General features: G+C 42.6%; 1 pseudogene; it reads right to left on the bottom strand.

Moving 5' to 3' along the window:
* The window catches only part of LOC145099554 (cytochrome P450 Tp4149 pseudogene), a 43,179-nt pseudogene extending 22,463 nt beyond the window's left edge, over nucleotides 1-20,716 (bottom strand).
* Between the last annotated feature and the right edge of the window lie 3,509 nt (nucleotides 20,717-24,225).

The following is a 24,225-nucleotide window of genomic DNA, read 5'->3' as shown; positions in this document are numbered from 1 at the left end:
GGACTCGTCAATCGGTTCAACCGGAGTTTCCTCCTCGGGTTGAGTGCCAGCGGTAGAGGTTCCTTCATCTATTGACTCTTGAATCTCTTCAAGCTCGATTTGCCTCCCATTGTCTCCTTGGCCTATGAGTTCTCGCTCTCGGAAAACTCCTCTCCTCGCAACAAAGACAACATTGTCCTTCGGTCTATAGAAGAGATATCCAAAGGATTTCTGTGGGTAACCGATGAAAATACATCGCTCACTATGAGGTTCGAGCTTGTCGCGAGTATCTCGTCTTACGAAATCCTCACAACCCCAAACCTTATTATGTGCTAACGAGGGAGCTTTCCCTGTCCACATCTCGTGAGATGTTTTGGCCACCTTCTTAACGAGGGACTCGGTTAAGGATATGGGCAGCAGTCTCTAAGGCATACCCCCAAAAAGAGATTGATAGTGAAGCACGACTCATCATAGAGCGAACCATATCCAATAAGGTTCGATTATGCCTTTCTGCCACACCATTCAACTGCAATGTCCTAGGAGGCGTCAATTGTGAAACTATTCCACACTCCTTGAGATAATCGTGGAATTCAAGACTTACGTACTCTCCTCCTTGTTCGGATCGAAGCATCTTGATTTTCCTGCCCAATTAATTCTCCACTTCATTCTTGAACTCTTTGAACTTTTCAAAAGTTTCTGACTTTTGCTTGATTAAGTAGATATACCCATATCTACTATAGTCATCGGTAAAAGTCACATAGAAGCGGTTCCCATCCTTCGTGGTTGATCTAAACGGTCCACATACATCGGTATGTATTAGGTCCAATAGACCCTCACCCCTTTCGCAAGAACCAGTGAAGGGTGACTTAGTCATCTTTCCAAGCAAACAAGACTCGCATGTGTCATCTTCTCTAAGGTCGAATGACTTCAACACTCCATCCTTTTGGAGTTGGGCTATGCGTTTCTTGTTGACATGTCCAAGACGACAATGCCACAAGGATGCTCTATCCATACTATTGGAAGAATCCATGCATAAAACATGATTACCTAAGTTATCTACAATCATAACGGTTTCATAAATTCCATTACACGGTATTGCTTCAAAATAAAAGACACCATTTAGATAAGCCAAAATAGAACCATTCTCATTATTAAAAGAAAATCTAAAACCTTGTCTAAACAAACCATGAAATGAAATGATGTTTCTAGCCATTTCTGGCGAATAGCAACAATTGTTCAAATCTAAACTTAAACCATTCCTAAGCACTAAAGAATACACTCCAATCTTGGTCATAGGCGACGATCTTCTATTCCCCATGATTAGATTAATCCTTCCATGCTCCACATCCCTATTTCTTCTTAGTCCCTGCACATTAGAACAAATTGGGTAACCACAACCGGTATCAAGAACCCAAGAAATAGCATGAAATGAATCGTTAGATTTAATTGTGTATATACCTGCGAAAAACGGCTTGATCTTTCCTTCCTTGATGGCTTGCAGGTACTTTGGGCAACTTCTCTTCCAATGTCCTATCTTGTGACAGTGGTGGCACTCTGCCTCCTTTGGGTTAGGGCAGGGCTTAGCAGGATCAACTTTGGTCCCACTAGAAGAGGTACCATCTCAGGCTTTAACCTTGCAATAGTTCTTAGACGAAGCCTTCCTCTTCTTTCCCTTTCCTTGTCCAATAGCCAAAACAGGAGTAGCGGGTGGATTAGGAGTTGGTGCAACAGACTTGTCCTTGAAGTTGCTCTCAGCGACCCTCAAGAGACCTTGGAGTTTGCTTAGGGTGACCTCCTCTTTGTTCATGTGGTAGGTCATCCTAAATTGATTGTAGCTTGGAGGCAAAGAGTGAAGCACCATGTCGATCGCCAAGTCTTCCCCAAAGTCAACATTCAACTTGCGAAGACGGTCGACATACCTTTGCATCTTTTGCAGGTGCACGGTAAGAGACTCTCCATGACCCATCTTAGCGGAAATCATGTTAGTGAAAATCTCATAACGCTCTTGTCTCACGTTTTGGTGGTATCTCTCCAACAAGTCTTGATGCATCTCGTACGGGTACATGTCCTCATAGGACTTTTGGAATTCGGAGTTCATAGTGGCTATCATGATGCAATGTACCTTCGTTGCATCACGCTCGTGAGTTTCAAAAGCGGTCATTTAAGCCGGAGTAGCGATTTCAGGATTGATTTTCTCGAGCTTCTCATCGAGGACATACTCTTTATCCTCGTAGCGAGCAATAGTGCGAATGTATCATATCCATTCGCTAAAGTTCGTCCCATCGAAAGTGACCTTTTGACAAAGGCTCATCAATGTGAATGAACTAGCAGCAACGTTGTTTGCGTTCGACATCTACAAATAGAAAGGACAAAGATAGATTAGAATATGAATTCCTAATTATCACCCAATAAGAAAAATTAGGGCTAGGATCTGTGACAACCCGATATTTCAACTCTTTGTAACGACCAAAATGGGTCAAGTATTGTAACCACTTCTGAGTAATAAAATTTACTTTCATAATAAAATGTACAAATAAGTTCTATTTAATTTCCTTCTATGATTAAATGTCTTTGAACCATGATCGTACGTGAAAAGAACGCCCAAATCCGACTTCATATAGCGAAGTTATGATTTTTCCAAGTTCGGCTTAGCAACAGACAGCTAAAAACTCGAATCGGAAATCGAGCGACTTTTGGCCGGAATGACCTAAACGAGAATCGAAGGTCTCGACAATGGTATTCCAGCGGTAAAAAGTCTGGCAAAAACCGACATCAGATAAAGAAGTTATGAATTTTCAAAGAAATTCCTTAAACACGATGGGTTTTTAATAAATAATAAAAAAATAATTTTGGAATTTGCCGACGGAGTCTAAACGAAAGTTGTAGAGCGTAGTCTCACCTACGCGAGGATATAAAGACCATCGAAAATGGAGTTCGTATGAAGAAGATATGAATTTTTGAAGTTTATTAAATACATTAATTATTTATTTTATTCAAAATTCGGATATTATCCGAAGGGGAGTCAGCGTCCTCATCCGAGGTACACGCTGCGTACTCCTGTACGCCCCGCATAACCGAGAGGATTGGCCTCTGATCGTCCACGTCGCGCTATCCGAAGAAACCGACCCGTCCGACCCGTCCGAAGCCCCGACCTGTCCGACCCGACGTCCCATCCGACCCGCGTACCCAGCAACCCGTCCCATCCGAACCGAGGCAGTCGAGGCTTCGGTCATGCATGACGTACGCGTACGCGCTGCGTACGAGCGTACGCCCCGCGTACCGAGGCAGACCAGCCTTACTATAAATAGGATGCGAGGGTTTCCAAAGAAAGGGCTCATTTCTCTCCTCTCTCTCTCAACTTTGCCTCGTTTTCCGTGTCCGTTCAAACCAGAAGCTCTGGTCTTTTTGGCTCAAGTCCCGAAGGTCAATTTTACTCCCGAGATTCCCGAGAATCCCGAGGAAAATCCGTTTCCCGAGACGAAACTCTGCCCGGTTTTCCATCTCGCTATCTCCAAAACTTTCAAGTGAGTTTCATACCCCTTAATCAACCTTTTTAAATATTCTAAATGCTTTTATATGCTTTCAAGGAGGGGGGGATTACAAGTAAAACACACGAGTATTATCGTGTGTTACATAAAGAAACTCTTTTATATGCTGTTATATATTCGAATCACATGCGATTTATAAACCTTTAAGGAAATTTTATATATACAAAACATATGTTACAATAGCATTCTATCTTTTAAAATATAAAGTTGTTGTAATGCATGTATGAACTAAACTGTTCTTAGATTATTCTTGTCTATCTTAGACTCTACACCAAAAATCTATGCTTTCATAAACAAGTGATTCTTTTTCTAGGTATTTCTAAACAAACAAGACACACTTTTTGAAAACTATAATAGGTATAGTTTTACGAACAGATTTCTAACTCTTATATACTAGAAACATACATTTCAAGAAGTTTACTTTCGTATACAAGAACAAACGTAACATTTTAACAAGTAGATCTGCTTTTATACCACGGATTTGTGAGACACTAACTTCATGTACGTTCGAGTACACATTTCAAGTCCTGTATTATATACCAGAATCCCTTGGAGGGGGAGCATGGTGTTTGTGTATAGATCTATACGGGCTTGACAACCCGCGCCCTGACTGTTAGCTGCAGTCCACCGTTTGGGGTGACAAACGTCATAACATTCCAACGCCTGAAGAACGTTGTGTATAGGCATTCAGAGTCAATAGTATGGTTATAAAACTCACAAGGGGTATTAAAAATGCATTGATTTACAAGGTTTTCAAACTCATTGGTTATTTTACATATACATACATTTTGGAAACAAACATTGGTCTTGAGTGAAGGCTACTTTTATACTAGTAGAAAATATAGGATTTTCTAAACACAAACAAACAAAGATAAAACATTTCATTTCATTCAAACATTGTCACTTAAATACTTATGAAATTCACCAGCTTAAATGCTGATCTACTCTTTCAAAATTACTTGTATGTCCCAGGAAATCAGTAAATTTCAGGTATTCATTTCGCTTTTGATGAAGGGATGCTGCGGCGCCAGTTTAATCTCGTATTTTGACATCATATTGTAATTGAGTTTTGAACATGTAACTTTTGACAAATGTAAACTTTCAATTATATATATGATGGTTGTATTGCTTTCTTTACTATGTATTCATTTGTTACGTTACCACATGAAGTCATCCGCCCCCGAACATTTCCGCCGTTCAGGTTTGGGGGTGTGACAGGATCCAACAACAATATTTACATATTAGACAAGGGATGCTGTAATCTAACATGCAAACAATTTGAAGGTAAGTGAATGACGATTCACTAATTCTCCATCATGAAAAACATAACTCTAAGTTCTAAATGTATTGAGAATTCCTAGGTTTAGATGAGATTCATTGAAACATTTCAATGGCATGTTTAAATCTCGATATGCCCCTCTTGTTTGTGACTGGGATACCGAGGATCACAAAGCGGGTGTGAATTACCATGCAAATTCACATGGCGCCTTCATTGTAACGATCACCCATTCGATGTGCCAGTAAACCACACACGCTCCATCGAACTATGATAAACAATGAATCACCCTTTGCCACCTTCGCTTAGAACCAATTAGTGTGCCGGTAAACCACACACGCTCCACTAACTTCTTAGCAAGGTGAAAAGTGTAATTTCATGGGATTGCATCAATTCACTTTTCCTAAAGTAACTAAGATTGGGAAATTTTTGAACAACATGTAGTTACTTTGTATTTCATATTATACTTTTAATGAGAGGATGAGGTTGCCCTATCCTACCCGTTCGGCTAACGACCCTCCACCGATCAAGCAAGCGGTGGGTGTGAGTGTACACCCATTAAGCGCCATTTTATAGGCCGCAACCTTATACCCACCTTATAGATCAGCTTCGTGAATAAGGCCTACTAACGGTAAGACTAGCATTATAGTTATACATATATATATATATATATATATATATATATATATATATATATATATATATATTAATCTTGTAATATTATATTAGTATATGGTCGTATTTTAAACTTGTAAAATTCTAGGGTTTGAAATTTAAATTGTCTAAATTAAAACTTTTAATCACAAAACATAAATTTCAAAACTTGAGGGCAAGTTTTAAACATTTAAAAACATGGAGGATCAAATAACAAATAATCTTAATTAACAATTAATTCCATAATTATCCATATTTGATTTATTTAAGATTTCTTGCATAATAATTTACCAATTTAATCAAAATAATTAATTAATTATCACATAAGGAAATTAAATATTTTATTAATTGATAAATATCTTTAATTAGATCAAGATTATAGTCATATATATCAAAAAATCGGATTAGGGTTGATCTAATATGATAAAGGCAAGTTTCCATAAGATAAATATCAAAAAATCTCGAATTTGGCCCTTCCTGACGCTCGGACTCGCCGAGTACCCAACTGGACTCGCCGAGTCAGGCCAACTCGCCGAGTCCACTATGGGACTCACCGAGTCCATGACTCAGAAACACAAATTATGAATTTTGCAAGTAAGATTCAAATAAACAAGCAACAATTTAATAGTAACCAATCTAGGCTCTGATACCATTGATGGGTTTAGGCCATATGAACATTCCTATGTGCACATGCAAACCTTGATGCTTGGATCTAAGTTTCTCTAATTAAACATGCTTTGAATCCAAGACTTCTAATGACTAATTAGGTATAAGAACAATACAAAATTAGATGTAGAAGTTTACCTTTAAATCTCTTGTTTGATCTTGTTGTCTTGGAGCTCTAGAGTCACAATTGTCACTCCTCTAATGGCTTACAAACACCAACTAGCAAGGAGGATGATTTTAGAGAGAGGTTAGGGAAGAAATCGGCCAGGGTTTCTTTTCTTTTGAAGAGATGCCGATTTCCCTTGCCCTAGGGGTCTATTTATACTTGTAAGGCTCCTAGGGTTTCACCCTTAAACCCTAATTGGATAACTTAAGCTCTAAGTAATCCTAATCCTTACCAAAGATAAGCCTTGGACGAATTTGAGGCTATCCCAAGCCCTAGAATTCGTCCAACCTGTATCCCCTAAGGATTTACAGCCCAAAGTGCAACTATCAAACACTTGACAGTTTATACCCTCTTATTTAATTAATCTCTTTAAGTCGCCAAATTAATACTAATTAATCTATGACTTATATTAATCAAATAACAATATTATTATTCCTTAGATTATTCTCATAATATATTAATAATATCTATTCTCTCATAATAAATCATCCTGTCAAGTTGCTATGGTGAAGGCAACCCAAAAGGACCATGCACAATCGGGTCAAATACTTGCCTAATATAGTTGCAGCCTTAGACACTATTCCAACAAACGTTGGCAGGAAGTAGATTGCCCTTTAATGGGAGGAAGGTTGGGGAATCCTTTCGACCAGTAAGCAGTGAGGAGTTTGCCGGATCTAAGTGGGGGAGAACCCTCCGAGTATACAAGGATAAGAACACGTAGACCCAGAAAGAGTACGCAGCCTCTGAGAAGAAAAGATAGTAGCACAACGATTGGCGGATTGAGGAGTTCAGGATTGGGAGTTTGAGGAACTTCCCAATAGTTAGTTCATGTAATCGAGATGGTTAGTAGCTGGTTGGGAATCCAGGATTGGAGGACCGCCTGAAGGACTTTAGTGAGTCGGAATGAGCATCCTGATAACGGTTAGCAAGAGATGCTTTTGTGTTAGTAGCCCGTGGCAGAGACAGCATGCAGGGTTGTGTAGATTCAAGAGTTGGGAGTTTGGAAACTTCCCAACAATAGTTTCATGTATCCGAATTAGTAGACGGTTGGTTTGGGAACCAAGCTGAAGAATTCCTCGACGAAACGCTAAGTATATCAAGTATATAAGACGTCGAGGTTGATGCAGTATTCGATGGCTGAGGGCTGGTTTTGAGAAATCAAGATGAGGAATCACTAGCAGGACTAGGAATAGTCAGGATGTCCTCGGATAGTAGTTAGTAAGCAGTCAGATAGTAGTAGAGTGTTGTAAGTCTGCGGGTGTATCCGTAGCATTCACTAGCAGTCAGATAGTAGTAGTGTTGTAAGTCTGCGGGGGTAGCCGTAGCATTCACTAGCAGTCAAATAGTAGTATAGTGTTGTAAGTCTGCGGATGTAGCCGTAGCATTCACTAGCAGTCATCTAGTAGTATAGTGTTGTAAGTCTGCGGATGTAGCCGTACCATTCGTCAGGTTAGTAGATAGCATGAGCGCGTTGTTTGGATGCGGGGGAAACAATAGTACCCAGCAGTTCGGGTGCAGCAGTGAAGATATGGGAATCCACGGGTTAGATTTTGGATTTCCCAAATGATTCAGTTATGGTTAAGCCGGCGATTCGACAGTCGGATCGTCACCATAGTTATGAGATCAGGGTAGCAGTGGACCATTTGGGTTTGTGTATGTTAAGGGCTACCATTAGTCTGGGAGCCATCATGTTTTTAGTCGTGGAATTGATGATGTCAGGATGTGACGTTTGGACCTGATCGGTGGATCGGGAGGTTGTTAGAGCCACGGTGACAGGATAACTAGTGGAAACTAGTTCCAGAGAAAGATTTCGTTCAAAAGTCGTGGGAGCGACTAAGTGCGGAGTCCTTTGACTCCACAGTTGAGTTGGAACTCGGTGTTGCAGATAACCGACGAATGATTGGAGACCAGGAAGGTCTTGAGATATTTTGGGAAGCAACCATATAGGCAGTTCGGTGCTTCAGTCAGTTCAGTGTTTCATGCAGTTCAGTGTTTCAGGCAGTTCAGTGTTTCAGGCAGTTCAGCATTTCAGGCAGTTCAGTGTTTCAGGCAGTTCAATGTTTCATGCAGTTCAGCGTATCAGGCAGTTCAGTGTTGCAGGCAGTTCAGTGTTCGGATAGTTTTAGAGTTATGGACAATATTAGTATTTGTGTTGGAATTCAAGTGTTGACGGTATAGTTGGTTGATTTGGAAATGGCAAGTCCCTCTCAGCAGGATCAGTTGAGTCTTCTGCCAAGTATAAGTGATCTGCAAGGGAAATTAGGCAGGTAGCCTTTCTTTCAGGAAGTGAGACTCAAGTTTTTGGAAGTTGAGTAGTTAGATGAGAGATAAGCAGGCTGGTTCCAGCAGCATCAATTCAGTATGGGTGGCAGAATGGATAGAACAGTTATAGATAGTCGAAGTATCTTCAGAAGTTGCTGGAAGCGACTAGGAGATTGCGATGGGGTGTAGTGACCGGTGGGAGTCTGGTAACCCAGATATCGGCTGATTAGTTGGACCAAGGTAGTCTCAGTGCATCCGGTAGGCGGATGAGGGGCAACATAATTTTCAGTCGGAGGAAGTAACGTTAAGGAAATTATGGAAAATAGAAGAATTCAGGATGTACCAATAGTAGTGACCAGCATTGTGAGTGGCTGGAGTGATGGACAAAAGGGTTAAAGTCACCAGGAAGGGTGTTGAGGCGGATTGCAGGTAAGTTGACCATAGAGAACTTCAAGCACGAAGTTTAGTTTAAGTGGGAGAGAGTTGTAACACCCAAAATCAGAAAGGTCAAGAAAGGAAAGAAAAAACCCTAAGTTAAAGAGGGTTGAATCAGCGAGTCTAGGGAGGAACTCGGCGAGTCGGAGCGGGATCCGGGTGTAAAGTGAGTGACCGACTCGGCGAGTCGGCAAGTGGACTTGGTGAGTCTGGTCTGGGTTGGGAAACCCTAATTTCGACACTTGGTACACTATTTAAGCATCTTATTCTCTTCCCTAGGGCTCATTTGTGGCCCCTATTGTCCAGAACCCGAAACCCTAAGCCTCCATTGTTGCTCATTCAAGCTTTCTTGCCATTTTGGGTGATTTGAAGGAAGAAGGAAGAAGGCACCCATTGGGGATTCAAGGATTGGTAATAGATCCAGAGTTTGTGGGGTTTTCCAGAACATTTGAAGGTATTTAGTCGCTACCTTCCCTCTTTTGCATATAGATCAACCTTTATCTTGAGATTTGGGGCTTTTAGGGCATGTTTATGAACCATTTCGAGTTAGAAGCCCAGATCTGAAGTTGTTACTTCAGATCTAAGTGTATCTTGGCCTAGAGAATCATAAAGCATCAGTCTATGGGTTGTTTGTTAAGCCCCTTTGTCTTAAACTCTAGTATAGTGTTTTGAGCCTAGATCTCCGTAGCTACACGTAAAGTTTGCCACTATATGTAAGGAATAGGCTTTAGAAGAGTGGATCTACAGTTTGGAGTCCATGGATGACTCAAAAGCCTCTGAAAATATGAAGGACTGAATAGACTCGGCGAGTCCTTCGAGTGGACTCGGCGAGTAGTATGAAGATGGAGACGAAATCGACGAGTTGGATGAACAACTTGGCGAGTCTATTGAAGATTGCCTCGGACTCGGCGAGTTTGTTCTTGGACTCGGCAAGTCAAGTCGCGAAACCCCAAACCCTTTGAGTTAAGACTCGGATCAGTGAGTTCAGTGGGGACTCAGTGAGTTGGTCAGGTCAGGACTCGGAAATCGGTAGACTTGGTGAGTCAAGGGTTGAATCGGCGAGTCGAGTCGCGAATGAATGGATTCTAAGCGTATGAACTCGGCGAGTCAGTAGGCAGACTCGACGAGTAGGGTTGACCAGGACATTGACTTTGACCAGAGTTGAATTAGTTGACTTTTGGAGGACTGTCTGACTAAGTGTCATATTGATATTGGTAGCTCGGAGAGCTAGAGGAGCAGCGGAATAGAGGGTTATCGGCAGAGCTCAGCAGTTCAGGTGAGTTTCCTTCCAGTAAGAACGGGTCTAAGGCCACAATGCCGGCCCATTTAGCTAGCAGTAGTTTCCGGACTTCGGTCCAATGCAGTAGTTAGTATGTTCGATGCCTTTGTGGCTCAAACAGGACTTATGTGTTATGTGTCCCGGGCTACGGCCCGATGCAGTATGTAGTATATGTTTGTTTACGCTAGTTGATATGTTATGTTATGCTTTGTTTAGTTAGTTCCGGACTTCGGTCTGATGCAGTTAGTCCGAACTTTGGTCCGATGTAGGGGACAGGGTCCCAATCAACTTCCGGACTTCTGTCCGATGTAGGGGGCAAGGCCCCTGTTAGTCCGGACTTTGGTCCGATGCAGGGGACAAGGTCCCAGTCAGTTTCTGAACATCGATACGATGCAGGGGGCAAGGCCCTAGTTAGCCCGGACCTCGGTCCGATGCAGTGGGAAAAGCCCAGTATGTGCTTTATATGTTATTGTATGTATGTGGTAGATTGGGGGAGCTCGCTAAGCTTCATGCTTACGGTTTCAGTTTTTGGTTTTAGGTACTCAGTTTTCAAAAGAGGAGCTCGGAGAGGTTGCAGTGCACACACCATAGTCAGTTAGCCTGGGAATGTTTGACTCTGATAATGAGATTATGTTTTGAATTAATACTCAAAAAATTATGTTATGACTTATGATACAGTTTTTATAAATATGATTTTAGTAATGTTTTAAAAGAAATTTTTAGTTGTGATTTTTGGGTCGTTACATGTTGAATCATTTCTGTCGTCTTGAGCACTACATCGGTGCTCCCCCTGACCCTCTGGCTAACCTCGCCCCAACATATCGGGGTCCTGCACTTCCTCCTGTATAACACCTCAAAGGGAGGACTATCGATACTCGCATGGTAGTTGTTGTTGTAAGAGAACTCAGCCAACAGAAGGTAAGTATCCCAGCTACCTCCAAAATCTAACACACATGCCCGCAGCATATCTTCCAGAGTCTGGATGGTCCGCTTGCTCTGACCATCCGTCTGCGGATGAAAGGTGGTTCTGAAATGCAGATGAGTACCCAATTCGTCGTGGAATTTCTTCCAAAACCTGGAAGTGAACCGAACATCCCTGTCATAAATCGCGGAGACCGGCACCCCATGTCGAGCCACCACCTCTCGAATATAAATATCGGCTAGCTTCTTGGCCGATATGCTCTCCTGGATCGGTATAAAATGGGCACTCTTGGTCAACCGATCCACGATGACCCATATGGAATCCACTCCCCACGCGGTCCTAGGAAGCTTGGTGACGAAATCCATAGTAATATCTTCCCACTTCCATAGGGGAATATCCAACAACTGCATCTTGTCGTGTGGCCTCTGGTGCTCGGCCTTGACCTTCGTACAGGTCAAGCGCCGCTCCACATACCATGCTACATCTCGTTTCATGCAGGGCCACCAATAATCAAGACGAAGATCCCTATACATCTTCGTCACCCCGGGATGAATGGAGAATGTAACCCACACCCTGTGGTGCAGTGACAATAATCCCCTGCTGTCATAGTCGAAGGAGGAAACCTGACCCACTATACGCTTACTCTTCCGGTGTTCCTCCTTCATAGCCTCCTGTTGAGCCTCTCGGATCTGCTCCAACAATGGGGTCACTACTGTCATCCGCATGCAGATATCTCTGATCGGCGCTGCCTTGCGGCTAAGTGCATAGGCCACCACGTTGGCCTTCCCCAGGTGGTAAAGGACCTCACAATCATAATCCTTCACCGCGTCCAACCACCGACGCTACCTCATGTTCAGATTTGGCTGATCCATGAGATACTTCAGGCTCTTGTGGTCCGTGTAAATGGTACAACGAACCCCATAGAGGTAATGATGCCAAATCTTGAGGGCAAAAACAACAACCCCAATTCTAAATCATGCGTCGGATAATTCGCGTCGTGAGGCTTCAGCTGCCTCGAAGCGTAAGCAATAACGTGACCTCTCTGCATCAAAACCGCGCCGAAACCCGCAATAGACGCGTCATAGTATACCACAAAATCCTCTACGCCCTTAGGTAGGGCTAGGATCGAAACCTCACACAATCTCTGCCTCAGAGACTCGAATGCGGCCAGCTGCTCGGGTCCCCAATGGAAAACTACGTCCTTCTTCGTAAGCCGAGTCAAGGGCACGACTATCTTGGAGAAATCGTGGATCAATCTCCGATAGTAGCCGGCTAATCTCAGGAAACTCCGAATCTCAAATGGAGACTTCGGAATCTCCCATCTCATCACGACCTCCACGTTGGCCGGGTCGGCCAGAATCCTGTTCTGATTAACAAGGTGCCCAAGAAACTACACCTCGCGCAACCAGAACTCACACTTGGAGAACTTGGGGTACAAGCTCCCCCTCCTCAAAGTATCCAAAACCTCTCGCAGGTGATTTGCATGTTGCTCCTGCGTCTTGGAGTAAACCAAAATATCATCAATAAATACTATCACAGACTGATCCAACATCGGCCTACATACGCGGTTCATGAGATCCATGAACGCGACAGGAGCATTGGTGAATCCGAAGGGCATCACCACGAACTCATAATGGCCATAGCGAGTCCGAAACGTAGTCTTTTGCACATCCTCCTCACTGACCCTCATCTGATGGTATCCCGAGCGCAGATCAATCTTGGAAATCCTAGATGCTCCCTAAAGCTGGTCAAAAAGGTCGTCAATCCTCGGGAGTAGGTAACGGTTCTTCACCGTTACCTTGTTCAGATCCCGGTAGTCTATGCACATGCAATGTGACCCGTCCTTCTTCTTGACAAACAGAATCGGGGCTCCCCAAGGCGAACTACTTGGCCTGATAAGTCCTTTGTCTAGCAGCTCTTACAGCTGTGTAGACAACTACTGCATCTCGGGAGGAGCCAATCGATATGGTGCATTGGCTATCGGAGCCGCACCAGGGACTAGGTCGATCCTGAACCCCACCTTTCGCTCTGGAGGTATCTCAGGAAGCTCCTCTGGGAACACATCTGCATAGTCTCACACCACCGGAACGTCACTCACCGTCGCCTCACCCGCCTCCCGGGTATCCATGACATAGGCGACATATCCTGTGCAACCCTGCTGAAAGTAACGCCTGGCCCTCGCTGCCGAACATATGGTTGGTCCTCGTTGTTGCCTCTCGCCTCGAATCACCAACTCTCCTCCACTTGGTGTCCTGATCCGCACTAACTGCTGCGCGCAGTCAATCACCGCCCCATTGGGGCTTAGCCAATCCATGCCAATAATAACCTTGTTCCCCCACAAAGGTATGGGAACCAAGTCTACTAGGTAGTGCTCATCGAATAATCTCAGCACACAATCTCATAATACAGTTGATGTTCGCACCGATCGATCATCGACAATCTCTACCTCTAAAGGGCGATCCAACATGCCCGAAGACTCGGGAACCCTTTGTTAAGTGCAAGAGAAACAAAAGATCGAGTGGCACCTGAATCAAACAACACGTGTACAGGAATACCGCTGACATGGAACGACCCTAAACATGCATATACAGAGCATATATTAATATCATGAACTTCATATAAATAGATCATTGGGGAAGAATCATACCCATCACTACATCGGGTGCGGTGCATGCCTCCTTGGTAGTCAACTGGAAGGCCCGACTCCTCACCACTAGAGCCTCCGCCTTGCCCTGCAGGCCATTAGTAATCCGCAGGGTTACTGGGGTTGGCGCCTTCACTGGCGTGGCTGCTGCTGTTGTCAATTGGGGACAATTGGCCTTCTTGTGGCCGCTCTGGTTGCAGTGGAAACACAATTACTCTGATGTCTGAAAGATAGGTGCAGGGGCGGTATAATCCCTGCTGAAGTGCCCCGTCTTGCCGCACTTGTAGCAGCCAGACGCTCCCACCTTACAAACTTCCTCATGCAACTTGCCGCATTTCCTACAGCGGCTACGGCTCTGTTGGCCTTTCGGCCCTGCATATGATCCTTTGGGCTTCTTCCCCGAAGCCCAGTCACCTGCCCCTCCTCTACCTTCCTCTTTCGGATGTGCTCCAGATCAATCTCCCTCTCCTTTGCCCTGGCAATCGTAGAATCCAGGGTGGGACAAGCTGAGAAGTTAACATGCTCCCGAATGTCGGCTCGCAGCATTTCGTGGTAGCGGGTCCTCCTCATAGCCTCGTCTCCTACATATTGGGCACCAATAAGGCTCTCTCTCGAAACTTGGCGGTGATCTCCTCCACTGACTCAGTCGTCTGCCTCATACCCAGGAACTTATGGGCCAACTGCTGAAGTTCCACCGCAGGCGCGAACTCAGCTTTGAACCGGGTCACAAAATCCGACCATTTCATAGCCTCAACAACCGAGGCTCCCAAAGATTCACCAACCGTCTCTCACCAATCCGTAGCCTGGTCCCTCAAACACCCTGCTGCAAATCGTACCTTCGACCCCTCGGGGCAAAAGCTGGTCAACTGTGTAGATTCAATGTCTGCAATCCATCGTCTGGCAGCAATGGGTTCCTTCGCCCCATGGAAATCAGGTGCACCACTACCCATGAAGTCCTTAAAGGATAGTGTGCGTGATCCTGACTGAGTGGTAGCCCTGTCACTCCTGAATGCCCGGAGGCGATCCTCCATCAGCTCGACAATCCCTTCCTAGATCGACCCAAAGATGACCGCGGTCGCATCAAGGATGCCTCTAGTGATCTTAGACGCGATGAACTTGCATAGCCTCTCATCCACTCGTTCGGAGCCCGAACCCGAACCCGATCCCTCTCCCGAGCTGCCAACTGCTGGTCTCGGACGTAGCACCACCATTCTGTAATACATAATGACAACCATCAGTGATGCTAATACATCCAGAGGGATCACATCTATCACAAGTTCCTTGGTCTTGCCTCAGCCTTCCTTGATTCAAGTACGGATCCTCTGCTTTCAGTAGTATGGGCCCACCCTACCTTCCACATCTATCCATACTTTCCTCAAGAACCGCCTTGACTCCACCAAGTCCCTTCTACTACTACTGATCTCAGCTATTCCCATCCTAGGCTCGCCCTAGGGTACCTCTAACCTCACCCAAACCAGTCCTCAGCTACTAAAGGCCTCTTTGTAATGCCAAACAGCCATTACTTGAATACAATCACATGCAACGAGGCTCGGATAATCCTTCGAGTAAGGGACTCATCCCTTCAACGGTTAGGACTCAAACAAGAGCTGCGAAATAGGGTCAAATGCAATTCTCTAGGATTATTCAACCCTGATCACATGTGACTTTAGCGTATTCACCTAATAGCTAACTCCCATCACTCAGAGTCCCACAAAGCACAAAGCAAGCTGCATTCATACAAAAAGGGAACGATCTCAAGCAACCCTATCCTCATAACAGGAAATTGCACTAGCATACAATGCTAAGTTCATACTATCAGGCATAACCTAACAGGCCATCCTACTGATGTCTACTCAATACTAGCATGCAATTCACATAAGCTGAAACACATAAAGCAGCCACATAAGGCATCATCCTAAGATCCTTAATTCTATTCTAGCATGATGTTCTACTGAAGCTAATAAATATAACATAAACTTGTATGGATACTTTGGGGAAAGCTTACTTGAGCTCAACCGGTTGCGCTCATCACACACTCTGTCCTTTCTCAAAACTCTTTATCTTATTCTTTAGAAAACCATTTTCTTGTAAAATCTTTTAATCCCTCGATTTGAGTCCAGACACCCCCAAGGGTGTGTCCGAATCCCTCAAACCAAGGCTCTGATACCAACTTGTAACAACCCATTTTTCGCATCCAAAAATTTCATTTTTATAAATTATTTTAATTAAAACGTTCGTAGGAAAACACTGTCAAATCATAACATTTCATAAAATTGTGTATAATGTCTGAAAATCCAGATCATGAAATAGTTATAATATCAGAGTACAATCCCAAGGAAAACTCATAAAGCAGAATCTAAGGTGTGTGTATGATATGCAGCTACCGCCCCGGCTCCTTCCCCTTCGCTGAAGAGGTACCTGAAACAAAACTGAAAACTATAAGCACGAAGCTTAGTGAGTTCCCACACAGTACCACATACAATACAATATACTGTCAGGCAATTCTGGGGCGCCAGACTTACCCAGGTCAAACCATTCTGAGGTGTTTGAGGTACCCAGGTCAAGCCATTCTAGGGTGCTTGACGTACCCGTCGGTCTATTTCACCTGACTACTAGGGACTATTTCACCCCCTACTGCTACCACATAAACACATAGCATAACATAATGTACTGTCAGACAATTATGGGGTGTCTGACTTACCCAGGTCAAACCATTATGGGGTGTTTGACGTACCTAGGTCAAGCCATTATGGGGTGCTTGACGTACCCGTTGGTCTATTTCATCGGACAACCGGGGACTATTTCACCTCCTACTACTATTACCACATAAACACATATCATGAAAGCACATAAACATAACAGGTAGCAGCAAATCTAGATGAATATCACAAAGACAATCATCTAACATACAACTCCTACTAGTGGGCCGACATTATGGTCGTAGACCCACCGCTACTGGAAGGTAACTCACCTCGTAAGGTTGATTGCTGAAAAACTGCTCGACAACTCACTGACTGCTGCTCCGGTAACCCTCCGTCTATAATCCCAAAAAACACCTAGTTAGAATCTGATATCTACTCTTAGGGTAAAATGACTATTTTACCCCTATCCAATTCCATGTCAAAGTCAACTTCCAGTTGACCCGACTCGTCGATTTGGGCCGCCAACTCGTCGAGTCCCTAACTCTTTACACGTCCTTATCCACGACTCTACTCATCGAGTTCGGCAACGCCTCGACGAGTTCTCCCTTCTTTATGAACGTCGAATGAGTCTTCATCTGACTCGCTGAGTCGGATGAACAACTCGTCAAGTTCACCTTCATCTGATAAACAACTCCTGACCTCGACTCGCCGAGTTGTATGGACAACTCGTCGAGTTCATCTTCAACTGAAGGAGATTGCCTTGGACTCGCCGAGTCCGTTCTCGCACTCGTCGAGTCACATGAACTCAAGATCTATGGCTAAGTCCAATACGTTGGGTCGCTCCCATAGACCCTCTAAAAACCCTTCTAGAGCTCGACTGTGTTCCTTCAAACCTTAACAGAAAAGGGGAGTTTTGCCTCGGACTTGCCGAGTCTCAAGAACGACTCATCGAGTCAGGCATGTCCAAGTCTCATTTCTCGATTTCCAGCGTACAACTCTTGACCAAAAGGTAGATCTAAACTCCTTCAATCGATCTATCATGTAAAGTTTCAAACTTTACGTGCATGCATGGGACTTTGAGCTCAAATGGTCATAAAATAAGCTCTTATGATGCATGGGGCCTTAGATGGGTGAAAAAGCAACCCCTAACTACCTTGTGACTCCCTTAATGGCTTGATTCTGGAGTCTCAACCCATGCTTGCAATCGTGGTTGGTCACCAAAAATGGCTTATAAAAGCCCTAAATCTCCCCAAAAAGGGATCTAACAAATGAAAGAGCAAGGTTACACCTTTATACCTCCAATGAGATGTGGATGATGCACAAACTCGGGTACCCTTGGTCTTCATTTGTTTCCTCAAGCTTTTCCCTTCCTCCTTATGGTCACAACTAGCAAGATCCACCAAAAATGCCTTAGCTCTTCTAAAAAACGACAAGGGTTTGCTTGAGGGGAGTTCTGGAAGCATTGGGGACGAAAGGGAGGCTGAACAAGTGGTTTAAATAGGGTGCAAACCCTCATCTAGGGTTTTGTCCGGACATCACGGACTCGTCGAGTAGGTCATTAAACTTCTGTGTCCAACACGCTCCGACTCGACGATTTGGACCTCAACTCGCCAAGTCCAAGGCCAAAATGCAAGATACTAGAATAAAATACATACCAGGAACTAGGTGCTACATGGTGCCCTCTTAATTTTCAAATAACATTATTGCATCAAGTTAAAAAAATATATATTGTGGATATACTTATACATAAGACTCCTTGGACTTGGTTTGACCCAAAAAAATTTCCAGTTATCACATCCCACTAGCCTTGACATACACATAGGACTTATCCTCGCTTCTAGAGAAACCATACTCTTTGGCATTTTTTCGTCGAAGCAAAGATTTCATCTGTGAGACGCTTGCTTTAACCCATAAATGGATTTCTCAAGCTTGCATACTCTATTGGGGTATTAATCAGCCACAAAACCTTCTGGTTGACACATGTAAACATCATCAGCCAGCTTCCCATTAAGGAAGATAGTTTTGACATCCATCTGCCAAATTTCATAATCTTGAAATGCAACAATTTCCAACATAACCCTAATAGACTTGATCTTGTACACTGGTGGGAAGGTCACATCATAGTCAACCCCGGGGTTTAAGTAAAGTCCTTTGCAACCAGCTGTGCCTTGAATGTATGCACCTTACCATCCATGTCGGTCTTCTTCTTGAAGATCCATTGCACCCAACTGTCTTTCGACCATGTACATTTTCAACCAAGTTCCAAACTTGATTACCATACATGGACTAGATCTTGTTGTCCATTGCCTCTTTCCATTTTGCAGACTTGGGGCCCGCCATGGCTTCCTTGTAGTTAGCAGGCTCATCCAAATTTACCAGTGTACTATCACTGATAAATGTATCACCTTCTGTAGTAGTATCAAAACCATAAAACTCTTGTGTCATTCTAACTCGAGAAGAATGTCTTGCAGGTAATGACTCATCAATCGATTTAACATGAATCTCTTCCTCAGGTTGAGCACTAGTGTTAGAGGTTCCTTCATCGTTTAACTCTTGAAGCTCTTCAAGATCAATTTGCCTCCCACTGTCCTCTTGGAATATGAGTTCTTTTTCATGGAAAACCCCTCTCCTTGCTACCAAGGCCACGTTGTCATTAGGTTTGTAGAAAAGATATCCAAAGGATTTCTGTGGGTAGCCGATGAAAATACACCACTCGCTTTGAGGTTCAAGCTTGTCGTAAGTCTCTCGTCATATGAAAACTTCACAACCCCAAGCCTTGATATGTGCCAACGAGGAAACTTTCCCTATCCACATCTCGTGAGGTGTTTTGGCAACCTTCTTAGTTGGGACTAGATTAAGGATATGGGCGACAGTCTCTAAGGAATACCCCTAGAATGAGATAGGTAACGAAGATCGACTCATCATGGAACGAACCATGTCCAACAAGGTTTGATTGTTCCTCTTAGCCGCACCATTGAGCTGTGGTGTTCTAGGCGGCGTCAATTTTGAAACAATTCCACATTCCTTAAGATAGTCGTGGAACTCGATACTAAGATACTCAACACCCCTATCGGATCTAAGCATCTTTATCTTCCTGCCTAATTGATTCACCACTTCTTGCTTAAATTCTTTGAACTTTTCAAAGGTTTTCGACTTGTGCTTGATTGAGTAGATATATCCCTATCTGATATAATCGTCGGTAAAGGTCACATAGAAGCGATTAGCATCCCATGTGATGGATCTAAAGGGCCCAACACACATTTGTGTGTATGAGATCCAACGATCCCTTGCCTCTTTCACAAGTACTAGTGAAAGGTTATTTAGTCATCTTTCCAAGCAAACAAGATTCACACGTGTCATCTGACTTTAGGTCAAATGACTCCAAGACTACATCCTTTTGGAGTTGGGCTATGTGCATCTTGTTGACATGTCCATGACGACAATGCCACAAGCATTCCTTGTCTAACACAGTAGACGAATCGATGTGCAACACATTATTTCCTAAGTTATCTACAACGATCACATTTTCATATACACCATTACAAGGCAATGCTTCAAAATAAAAAATATCATTATAGAAAGCATTAATAGAACCAACTTCATTGTTAAATGAAAATCTAAAACCTTGTTTGTACAAACCATGAAAAGAAATAATATTGCTCGTCATCTCTGACGAGTAGCAACAATCATTCAACTCTAATCCTAACCAACTACTAAGCACTAAAGAGTAAATCTCGATCTTGGTGACAGGTGACGATTTCCTATTCCCCATTATCAGTTTCATCTTCCTATGCTCCACATCCCTACTTCTTCTTAGCCCCTGCAAATCAGAACAAATGTGAAGACCACATCCTATATCAAGGACCCAAGAACTAGCATGTGATGAGTAATTAGATTGAATAGTATAAATACCTGCAAAGGTGGGCTTTATCTTCCCATCCTTGATGTCCTGCAAGTATTTAGGGTAGCTTCGTTTCCAATGCCCCTTGTTGTGACAGTAGAAGCACGTTGCTTCTTTAGGATCGGATGAGTGGCCGAACCGGCTTTACCATAGGATCCATTTGTAGAGGATCCATCATGGGACTTTCCCTTGTGGTTCTTGGAGGGATCTTTCCTTTTCTTCCCTTGTGGTTCTTGCAGGCGTAGACTGAACAGCTTTGCCTTTAAGTCCACTTTCAGCACTTCTCAACAAACCTTGAAGTTTGCTCAAAGTGACTTCCTCATTCTTCATATGATAAGTCATCTTGAAATGATCATAACAAGGCTACAAAGAGTGGAGGATTATATCAATCGTCAACTCTTTGTCAAAGTTGACATTCAACTTCACCACATATCTTTGCATTCTTTGCAAGTGGCTCGTGATGGACTCTCCATCCTTCATCTTGGATGTTATTAACGAGGCAAAAATCTCGTACATTTCTTGATGCGCAATTTGATGGTACTTTTCCATCATATCTTGGCACATATCGTAAGGCTAGTAGTCCTCGTAGAACCGATGTAGCTCAGGAGTCATAGTGGCTACCATGATACACGACATCTTTGTCTCATCCTTTTTGTGAGCCTTACACTCAGCTATCTATTCAGGAGTAGATTTCGCTTCATCGATCTCATTGAGTTGCTTGTCGAGAACGTATTCCTTCTCTTCATATCGCAAGGCCATTCGAATGTTTCGAATCCAATCATGGAAGTTGGATCCATCGAAAGTGATCATTGCACAAATGTTCATGCGAGAAAAGGAGCTTGAGGAGTTGGAATTCGATCCAGAAGCGTTGTTTGAGCCAGGCATCTGAAAAAGAAAAAGAACAAAGTCTAGATTAGATAAAGTATCCTTAATATAATACCCAAATGAATATTAAGGCTATGACTCAACACAATAATTGACAATTCGGAAGAGGGATACTGTAATCCAATTGCAAATTATTTGAAGGTAGGCAAATGACGATTTACCAATTCCACCAATAAAAAAATGAAGAGTTAGGTTTTAAATGAAATGAAATTCCTAGATTCTTTTGAGATTCATTAAACTTTTCAATGGCATGTTTAATCTCGATTATGCCCTTCAAGTTTGTGAGTGGGATATCGAGGATAACAAACAAGGTGTGAATAACCATGCAAATTAGCTTGGCACTCTCGATGTCATTTACCACCTAATCAATGTGTCGATTAACCACACACAGTCTATTGATCTATGATAAATCTCGAGCTACCCTTTGGCACACTTGTTAGTCTAAGTAGTGTGTCAGTTAATCACACACACTCCACTAACGACTTGGCAATGTGTAAAGTGCAATTTCATGGAATAACATCATTTTCATATTTTTCTAAAGTAACTAAGATTGGGAATTTATAAAAACATTTAGTTACTTTATTGGTTTCATTATACTTATTAATGAGGAATTAATGTCCTATCAAAACTTTCTAGATTAAATTTTAAAAAATTAAACTAGTCATATAATATTGAACATTATCTTAAAATTTGACCATTATCTTTTAATTAGATGAGGATATTCATTACCATATCATAAAATTCGATTTTAAGCAGTTAAAAGAATTTAAGGTAATGATCCTTATCTAATTTAGGCCTAAAATCGGAAAAATCAGACGAACCAACTCGTCGAGTCTGGGCATGGACTCGTCGAGGTTGGTCCAACTCGTTGAGTTCAACAGTCAGTGGCCAAAAACGAATTTGATCTAGCTATGAAAACATTACAATTACATCATATATAATAGAAAAACACTCTAAGATTTGATACCACTAATGGGTTATGAGCATTACAACATTCCTATGTACACATGCAACTCTAATTGCTTTGGAACTAGGTTTTTCGCAGGTTATACATGCAAATTAATTTTCCAAATCAAAACCCTAATCTAGCATACAAGAAAATGGAAATCTAATCATATCAGGGTTTAGAAGAATAGCATTCTTGTTAGTAGCTTGATCTTAACCTTCAAGAGCTTAGAAATGTTTCACCTCTAATGGAGTCACAAACACCACTTAGAAAAGGATGAACAAGTGAGAGGTGATGGAGGCTACTAGATTTCGGCTACGGTTCTCTATGAATACATCGAGCCGAAAACTGGTAGCCTAGGGGTTCTTTATATAGTTGAGTTGTTAGGGTTTTAGATGAAAACCCTAATTCTTTGCTTAGGCCTTAAGCAATCCATGGAATCCTTCTAGAAAGACCTTTGGACGAAATCTCTATGGGCTTCCCAAAAATTTGTCCATTCTGTGACAACCCGAAATTTCTAGCTTTCATTCTTCATTGTTATTAAAGTTAGCTTCGATTTGCTATTTTATAATGAACTTTTGGGTCTAAAAGAGTGCTTAAATCTTAGTATAAGTGAGGTACGTGTCGGAGGATGGGTTAGATTGGGTGTAGCATTGTAAAAACGGGCCAAACACACCAAATCAGGTGTGTCCGGCCGCACACTAGAGTGTGCGGCCAGCCAGCCGCACACAGGCCAACCACACACACCTCCAGCCGCACTCACTCCCCTATATATACTATCCTTAGTCATTTTATTCATTTCTTACACTTCTACAAAGCAAGGACCCGAAAATCCTCACAAGTATCATCCGGAAAGGTAACATCTTTCACCAAGAACACCAAGAACACCTTGTTTTCTGGCAGCACACCTGGCCGCACACAGGGCGTGCTGGCAGCACACCTGGCCGCACACACACATATAGTGTGTATTTTGGCCATACACTCTCTTGTATAGCCTTATAACCCTTCATACAATCATATATTGTTGTAACACTTCAATATAAGTGTTTACTAGTCCCTAAGGTGGTCCTAATTCATTAATTCGTTGTTCATAACACTAATTATATTAATATATGTGCCAATATATGCTAAATAGGATTCGCGTGTGTACTCAAGTCACCACTTGGTACTTAGCAACTGATCCAACATTGTCATCAGAACCACTCACTACAGGTGAGTTCATACCCCTAATTTACCTTTGAAATGTTTTTAAATGCTTTTATGGGGGGGGGGGGAATACAAGTTGAACAATTATAGTTATTCTATCAATCACATGTGATTAATCACTACCCAGCAAATGGTTTTTCTTACTTTCCAAACTATTTATCAAACTGTCTTACAAAATCCTTTAATTGTCAAATACTTTTACTTAAACTCTTTTAAACTTATATTCTGTGTATCTGTATAAATATAGTTATATAAGTAGGATTGAAAGGACTTAGGACTGCTAGTCTACCCTGCTTCCTGTTCTTGTTTGATGTGGTCTTAGGGTATCAAGGTTAGTTGTCCGAAGGTCGTTTGAATCCCAGTTATATATTATGTATATGTATATAGATATAAAAGGTTATTTCTTTCAATTCCATGCCCTTGGGTAGCAAGGGTATACAAACATGTTCATACTTTTCTAGTAAGCTACCATAGGGGTAGTTTAGGAAGATACTATTACTAGAACAATGAAACATACAATGAGTCAGTTCATACGTGAGTCAATACATACTATGATAAGAATCAAACATGAAACAGAATGATGAGAAACAAACAATAAACATTATGATGAGAAACAAACATACAGGCTAGATAGAGAAAGAACACACAATACAGCTAGCACACAAATCACATTGCATATGCATTAACCACATATATGTGAGCCATTAAGCAGGGCATGGCACTACCTACCATGACTGTTTTTGTATCAGAATCTCCTTCATTGGGGAGCGTATTGAGTTTGCGTATAGATCTATACTGGATTGACTATCCTACA

This window comes from Lactuca serriola, chromosome 4 (assembly GCF_051521515.1).
Source record: "Lactuca serriola cultivar US96UC23 chromosome 4, Lser_US96UC23_V15, whole genome shotgun sequence".
NCBI classification, from domain to species: domain Eukaryota; kingdom Viridiplantae; phylum Streptophyta; class Magnoliopsida; order Asterales; family Asteraceae; genus Lactuca; species Lactuca serriola.
Note: the sequence above shows the minus strand (reverse complement) of the source record. Positions and strands in the feature narration are given on the sequence as shown.